This window comes from Rhagoletis pomonella, unplaced genomic scaffold (assembly GCF_013731165.1).
Source record: "Rhagoletis pomonella isolate Grant_MI unplaced genomic scaffold, Rhpom_1.0 Rhpom_scaffold_00001, whole genome shotgun sequence".
NCBI lineage: Eukaryota > Metazoa > Arthropoda > Insecta > Diptera > Tephritidae > Rhagoletis > Rhagoletis pomonella.
Window position 1 is genome coordinate 19,864,704 of NW_023458555.1, and position 8,933 is coordinate 19,873,636.

Consider the following 8,933-nt stretch of genomic DNA (forward strand, 5'->3'; position numbering starts at 1 on the left):
CTAATAAACAATCGTGGTACAAAGCTCAATAAAAATATTAAAAAATATTGTTTTGAGTTTTAGACTGCTTTTACACAGTTCAACTATTGAATTCAATTCTGTTCGCATGTGGAAGAGAGAGGGTGAGAAGAAAAGGGACGAGTACACATGCGTCTGTACCGTCAAGTCGTTTCAACTTTCTTGCTTTGCTTTTGGCATTTTCGTTGATTTCCATTTAAAAAACCAAAAACTTGAATTCAACAGAATTGAAACGTGTAAAAGCAAATGGAAAACGCAAAAGAGAATGAGCAAGAATTGCTTTCATGTACTTGAATCATGTAAATCGGGTGTTATCTTCAGTTAAAATTTCTGCATTATCATCACTTGCTTCACTAAATCCGAACTGTGGATTTCGTGTACGAAGACTCGCTTCGTCTGGTACGAAATAGTGATGTAAAAATCTGTAATATTTTTTGTCCTACTCTCAAACTTCTAAATTTGAACGTATACTCGGTACAAGCAGGTGGGATGAATGGCGCAATAAGCAGGTGAAGTAATAAAACAGTTTTCTCGCTTGATTTTCTGACATTCGGCTGTCTTATAGTCACATTATATAGGCAAATTTTCAAATAAGGCAGTGTCAAAATCTTTATCCTCACTCCCATTACTTCACCTGGTATAATTCCGCCATCGGTGGGGTGCATACGATCACACCATATGCAATAATTCCCATTAATTGCGACATTAAAAAGCAGTTTCAGAAAAGAACTAGTGTAATTTTATTACTATTCTTTTTCTAAACGGTTATAATGCCAGCAGTGCATAACTGCGAAAAGAGGGGAGGGGGGTGGGGGACACGAGCACGAGCACGACCGCGACGTCGGACGCGGAGTGGCGCCGGGCGGCGCGCGAACGCGGACCGCCGCGACGCTGGGACTTTCAAAATTGCCCAAAAGTGCCCAGCGTCGCGACGTCGAACGCCCCTCCCCTCCTTTCGCAATCATGCACTTTGGCATAATAACCGTTTAGAAAAAATTAAAATAATTAAATGACATTAGTTCACTTCTGAAACTGCTTTTTTATGTCTAAGTAATAGGGCGGTCGCTGTGGTGTAGTAGTTAGCAGTGCGCGCAATCACTCCGTAGGGCCCTTAGTCAAAGCAACATCGCAAAAAAATACTGAAAAAAGGTTTTTTCTTAACAGCGGTCGCCCCTCGGCAGGCAATGGAAAACCTCCGAGTGTATTTCTGCCATGAAAAAAGACACATACATAGCATTTTAAAGCGCATCTCTTGCTCCATCAAATGCCGTAAGGCTTGCACGAATATCTTTTATTTTCGCCAGGAAATTTGAATAGAGAAAATTTCACTACTGTCCCCCTGCTTTTCCTTAAAAAAGGCACCGTAGTAGTTTAAAAAGTTCAAAATAAACTTTCTCGTGGAAAAAAAGATATTCGAGCAGGCCTAACGGCATTTGATAGAGCAAGAGCTATACATACATACTTCAAATTCAAGAACCATAGAATACAAGATTGCGCCCATCAAAGAGGATTTTTGAGAATAAATTGTGTATGACGTCACAATGGTGCACTTTGAGAGAGAAGTGCCAAAACGCTAGCAATAGCGGTACGAGATGGGCGCCACCTTTGTTCACTACATCGTGCTTTAAATTTCTATGCTACGTAACGTCCAAAATAGGCCAAAATCTTAATTGTTCGCATGTTATTTATAATGTTATGAGTTGATAGAGAAATGGCAAGCCTTATCTCAGATAAAAAGTTGAAAATTTTTTAGTAGTGCTATCTTTTAATAGACTCTTTAAAAGGGGCTCTATCAGTGTGCAAACCCCTTTTTATTTTAGTGTGGTAGAATCACCAAAAATATGTGGTAGATGTGAATAAGATGTGGTAGATTTTGCAATTCATACTTATATTGGGTATAGATATCGCACACCGTCGTCCAAGGGGCACAGATTCAACGCAATTGATGCAAAAACGAGTATGTATAACATTAGTTTTCTAGTCAGAGAATATTATCATGAAGTAAAAATATTTTTATTAATTTGGGAATAATCCTTATTCCTCTTTTGAAGACGGTGTTCGAAGTTTATGTATATCATATACACATAGTATGTAATTAAGAATTAAGTATTTGTCCGTGTTTTGTCAGATTAAAAAGTCTCATTTTATTAAGTCAATAAAATATTCGACCCTTTTGGAAACGTATAACGGATAACAATCGTATGCGTATATATTAAACCATAGGATGAAACAAAGAACTCCTTTCAATTGCATACTACTTTAGCAAATACAAACAGTGTTACCAAATTTTGAATTTGAGAAAGCACTAAACCCAAGAAAAATCGCGTTTTACTCGAAAAAAAAAAAAAATTAGCTCTCCCGCATCCACTGTCAATACGCCAGCCGCCTCTGTTGCTGCATTACTCAAACAAAAGCAGTCCCGTTCGACTGTCGCTGGAAAGAGCGACTCTACCGATCACTCGCAGTACGTTCCATCAGCTCCCTCAGTCGAGCAATGTAAAGCCGTCGCTGATTTGTGTGCAGCGACGTCGACTGATGCTGCTGCTGCTTCTAATGCTGATGTTGTTTCAAATGCTGCTGTCTCTAAGTCGGCCGCTCATAAACCTACATCATATGCCAGCGTGGTTCGCTCATTTGTCTCTGCAGAAGGAGATACCATTGCTGATCCGCCGCATATTGTCGCTACTTCTGCTCATGCTGCTTGCGCCTCAGAAAAGCTTAAGATGAATTCACATCTAATCGTTGGCTCCAATCCGAGTGCTGAATTAGACGTCGCAGATAAAGTAAAGTGGTTGCACCTCTCATCATTTAAGCCTTCTGTTACCACAGAAGAGATCGTCGCTAACGTGTCTAAGCATACAGTTATTGACTCAAATCTAATATCTTGTCATATGCTCATAAAGAAAAATGTGGATGTTAAAACATTAAAGCACGTTAATTTCAAATTAGGGATTTCCTTGGCGCATTATGACAAATTCTTAAACCCAGAAATCTGGCCATCTAACGTAATGATTCGCCCATTTAAGTTTTTCCGCCAAGCGGGGAACGTAGATACAGCCGCATAAGAGCCGTGCCGTGTTCTAAATCTCTTGTAAATGTACCATGTGTTGAATATTCCCTATATTATCAAAATATGAGTGGAATGCGCACTAAATCTGCTCAGTTCTATCGCGAAGTGTCACTACACGAATACGATATCATTGCTATTACCGAGACATGGCTGAATGAAAATTTTATGTCCACTGAATTCTTCGATAGCTACTATAATGTATACCGGAATGACCGTTGTTCGAATGCCACAGGACTTCATAAAGGCGGTGGAGTCCTACTTGCAATTCGATCAGACTTGTGCAGTAAATCTGTTGAGCTGGATTGTGTTGGAGGCAGACTTGATCAAGTCTGTGTTAATGTAAAATTTGCAAATAATAAGTCTATTATATTTTTACTTTCATATATGTCTGATCATAACGATGTAGCACGTCATCAGAAACATTTAGATAACCTAAGTTATATAACGAATTCAGTTAAGTTTAATGAAATAATATACTTAGGCGACTTTAACTTAAGCAATATATCATGGTTAGACCATGACAAAAATCTACTGCCTTATAACATCAAATCAGATGTAGATATTCTTGTTATTAGTTCAGTATTATCCCAGGGTCTTAAACAATGTAACTCCATTTTAAATAACAATGGCAGAATCTTAGATTTAATATTCGCTTCTAATAACTTAAAAATTGCCTGCGAAGAATGTGCCACTCTAATTTCAAAAAATACGCTACACCACAGAGCTATAGTTGTTAATTTTCAGTTTTATAACTTCAACAGTATATCGAGCATACGTGCGCCTGAGTTTAATTACTCTAAAGCAAATTACGTTGCAATTAAGAATGTCCTTAAAGAAACTGACTGGGGGTTCTTGTGCACTTCGGACGATCCCACAGTTTGTTACCAAATGTTGTGTAAGAATCTTTCGCTTGCAATAACTAAGTTTGTGCCTGTAAAATCCATAATCGTGCGCAACCATGGTTTAATTCAAAACTGTGCAATCTAAAGAACACAAAGAACAAAGCCTTCAAAAAGTTTAAGTCTAGCAATTTAGAAAGTGATCGTTTGAAATTTTTAAAACTGAGGAAAGAATTTGACGTCCTTCACAATTTTTTTATTTAAGCAATACATGTTTTCTGTTGAATCTAGTCTTAAATCGAATCCTGCTAGTTTTTGGCAATACGTTAACTCAAAAAGGAAAACAACTGGCTTCCTAACCAGTTTAGAATATGAGGGTAGTATTTCTGAGACGGTTGAAGAGTCATGCGAGCTTTTTGCAAGCTTTTTCCAGAAAGTGTACGAAAGAATGAGACCAAATCTTTTCATAGTCTCCCACCACAGCCAGTGGAAGCCATTACTTCTTTCGAAATATGTGCGGAAGATATGTTGCAACTTGCAAGCAATCTCTAATTTAAAATCTAGCTTTAAAACTGATAGTGAGGGATTTTCCTCTCACTTTTTAAAAATATGTGCTGATATTATGGCTCCACTCTTGTCCTTGCTATTCAAAAAATGTATAAATCATGGTGTATTTATGGACTCATGGATCAACGATGTCTGTAACTATAGACCTATCGTGAAACAGAGTACCATAGCAAAATTATTCGATAACATAATCCAAAGAAAACTTTTCAATCATGTAGACAATCTTATATGTAGATGCCAACATGGTTTCGTCCCTGGGCGTTCTACCTGCTCTAACCTCCTCTTAGCTACTAACCAAATAATAAATGCTTTTAAAAACCATGCTCAGTTAGATGTAATTTACACTGACTTTTCAAAGGCCTTCGACAAGGTCGACCATTCAATACTGTTGTATAAGCTGGAGCGTTATGGAGTAAGTGGTAAACTCCTAGATTTCTTCGCTAGTTTCCTGAAGGGTAGAAAACTATTCGTAAAAATTGGCACTTCTGTATCAAAGACTTTTGTCGAGGCATGGTCTGGCATACCTCAAGGAACTCACTGTGGTCCACTGCTATTCATTCTTTTTATAAACGACTTGCCGAATCATTTCAAGTTCGCCAATTGTCTGATGTTTGCAGACGTCGTAAAACTTCTGCTAGAGCTTCGCAGCTTATCAGATAGCGTAAAGTTGCAATCCGATCTGCATGCATTCGAACAATGGTGCTCTATAAATAATCTTTTTCTGAATGTTAAAAAATGTTTCACTGTAACTTACACTAGGAAGCCAAATTTCATTGATTATGGTTACAATTTGAACAATTGTATTATAAGCCGTAGCTACGAGATGAAAGATCTTGGCGTTGTTTTCGACACCATGCTTTCATTCACACGACATATTGACTACATTGTGTCTAAAGCATTCGCAATGATTGGTTTCATCAGAAGAAATTCCTCTGATTTTAAAGACCCTCACACTCTGAAGTCGCTTTACGTTGCCTTAGTCAGATCTCGGCTTGAATACTGCTCCCTAGTATGGAATCCTTACTATGAGGTTCACGCAAATAAAATTAAAAAAGTTCAAACGGTTTTTACAAAAATGGTTATCTATAAGATCGACTGGCCAATTGACCATATTCATTACATAGGGCGCCGCAAATTACTTGGGCTGCAATCACTATGCGATAGAATGGCGTATTTCTCATTAATTTTTGTATATAACATCATCAACGGCAATATCAACTGCTGTGAGCTATCGGATCTGTTTCAGAGTCATATTTCTCCTCATAATTTAAGGACTAATCGCTTATTTACTCAGTCAAACAATAAGACTAATTATGCATTTAATGAACCTCTCGTGCGATGTGCTCGATTATGCAATAGCTACTGTGGGGCTCTTGATTTTAGTGTAAATATTATACAATTTAAGCTCGATCTTTTTTGTTTATTTAACTAAGTCCTATTTGATACAATTCAAAACTTTCATTTCATTTCTATAGTCTGTAAGAAAGAGTTCTGTAGACAAATAAATAAATAAATAAATAAATAAAAAAAAACACCAAATTTTTATCGGAGTACTTAATGGACTTTATATGCATAAAATTTTTGTTGGGATGATGATTTAAATTAATAAAAGTCTATGTTGCTCGGCGGTCGGATTTTTTTTTGTTTTCTATAAATTCAAATATTTTCGTCCAAGCGACGATAACATTTATGTTCTTATTTTCTAATTTGCAGCTGTGTCCAGCGTTGCCGCTTCGCTTAGATCCAAGAATGATTTATAAATTTTTCTTCGTTTTGCATAATTTTTTCTACAATTCCTGTCTAACGAAAGCAAAAACAAAAAGTTAAGTTTCATGAACTACGTAGTAGTTTAAATTTACGCTGTAGGCTCTTATGATCTCGTAAACTAAAGGAACATAAAGAAATTTTCTTTCCGAGTGCTAGACACCTGAAACGTATATAAATTTGATTTCCCTTTTAAATGTTTCTTATTTGAGCGCACAGTGGGGAAAATCTTTTGGTGTCAAAAATTTGTTGGCAAACATATGCTCGCTTACGATTGCCATTGTGCCATGATTTTGTTTATATTTTTGTAAAATTTCTAATATATTTACGATTGTCATTACGGGTACTTTAGCTTCGAGTTTTACAGATTTACAGATTTGGTGTCTTTAAACTAAAAACAAGCACCAAAAAACGCACCAAGCACCAAACTTAAACATTTTCGCGTTTTGAATAAAGAAAAGCACTAAATTTCGTACGAAAAGCACCAAATTGGCAACAGTGAAAATAAATATGCGGACTTGTCAATGTTATTGTGGCTTGTTAACATTTTTTATTTTTAGTATTTTTATTGAGCTTTGTACCACGATTGTTTATTAGGAAAAATTGAAAAAGAAACAAAGTCTAAGCGGTAGAAGTTATAGCACTATTTCGGAGATCACCACATCTCCTCATCAGACTTCTTTTTTTCTAGACTTCTTCTTAGACTTTTTCAATTTTTCCTAATAAACAATCGTGGTACAAAGCTCAATAAAAATATTAAAAATAAATATGCGGACTTTTGAAATATTAAAAAGTTAAGGCGCAGCTATATTTAAAGTGAAATTTATGATGTACGTTTTTTTAAATTTGTTGAATAATTTTTATATTTATTAGAATTGAGTTAAAATTTTAGAGGTATGTGAAAATTGTAAACAAATGTTCTGTCTAAAAATGTGGTAAATTTTAAGCCTTGTGTGGTAGATGTGGTAGAAACCCAAATTTTAAAAAATATGTGGTAGATCCACCACATATGTGCTAGATGTTTGCACACTGGGCTCTATGCACTCTCCTACATAAAATATTCTACTCGCATTTGTATAACATACCCCAGTAAAAGAATTGTATGTGCAATATGTTTTTCCTTATTTTCGCTCTATGAAAGAAGGGTAAAACTTTTTGCTGTATGCGATTATAAAAGCCTTTAGTTTATAAGTATTTTCATTTGTTAAGCTGATGTTCCTTTATAATTTTAACTACCGTTATCACAAACAATAGTAAATATTTATATGTGCAAAATGAACTATTCAGTTTCCGCCTATGTACTCCAGTGTCAAATATTTTCAACAGAAAACTACACAAATGACTGTGTGGTAAAAACCTAAACACATAGAAGCTAGAAGCTATCTTCATAATCAAAACCGTTTTACTATTTTCCTAGTTATATTATGGCCCATAATATCACATGGCATTGAATTATCTGAAGAAGAGCCCGGAAATATAAGAGTAATGAATTTTTGTGCATGAAAGGTAGTTAAATAACTGCTGAAGTAGTCAGACAGCAGAATATAATAAGATTTTCCTTAAAAAATCCCAACGACTATGGAAATAGTAAGCTTGGTGGCCCTACACAATCCCCAAAAGTGAAAATGACATATCTAAAGGTTACCTACTAGGAACAGCATGACTTACCGTAAAAATTTAAATGTATTTTAATCTCTCTGTCACAAGTAAAAGTTAACAATTAATAATAAACACAGGTTTGGTACTTAGTGTGAAGAAATAAATCGCTAAACCACAGCCCAGTCTATGGCACGAAATTCGTTTTTTGCATTTTACAAAAATAAAATTTTTGTAATAGAAATACAATCCATTACCAACAAATAAAATTATCTTTAAAACTTTTTTTTTAAATATTCGGTAACCTAAAACTTGTTTCTTTGCACATATAAATATTTTGTACGAAACTTTCAACAAAATGGTTCAATTAAATTATCTTGTTATACAGTGATGTATATTTTGATAGAGTTAATGAATACAGTTATTAGGAAAAAATAACCAAGATCTAATATTGATTTTTCATTTAACTAGTTGAAGTTGAAGTATCGCACATATAATTCTTTTACTGGAGTATAACTACATGCCATAATAAAGAACTAATAATAAGTGGCGAAATAATTATTCTTAAATCTGACTTACCTAAAAGCAATTCGATGAATTTTCACAGCAAAATATTTCAGATTAAAAAAAAAAAATTATATGTAGAATAAAACGACAATCGCAGACAACTATCACGCAATATAACTTTCAGAATTTTGTTCTCTTTGCACTATTGCAATGATTACCGTTGTAACTCTTACAATTTGAGGGCAACACTAAATATCCTGTAAAGATTCAAACTCCCTGAAGTCAAACACTTAAAGTCAACAATATTCATCCATATGTATAGTACATACATACATAACTGTGTGAATATACATATGTATGTATTGTATTCTTTTTTTACATTTGTTTTTAGTTTTATGGTCAAGGACTTTCACTCTTCAAACAGGATCGTAAATAGAACTTTTTCGTAAACAACACACATATTTTCGCATAAGTATTTTCACTGGTCTTCAACAATGTATCCTTTGTTCTTTGCGCAATAGGCGTGAAATCCAAGTCGTGGACCGAAACCACAAATAAATTACGAAAATAAC

The 8,933-nt window shown here is 35.0% G+C and overlaps 1 protein-coding gene across 1 annotated transcript in view; it reads right to left on the reverse strand.

Moving 5' to 3' along the window:
• The window catches only part of LOC118738900, a 171,795-nt gene extending 163,066 nt beyond the window's left edge, over positions 1-8,729 (reverse strand). Inside the window, exon 1 of the mRNA XM_036469973.1 lies at positions 8,434-8,729. The gene's annotated coding sequence lies outside the window, so the exon portion shown is untranslated. The remainder of the gene's footprint in view (positions 1-8,433) is intronic.
• Positions 8,730-8,933: the final 204 nt, after the last annotated feature.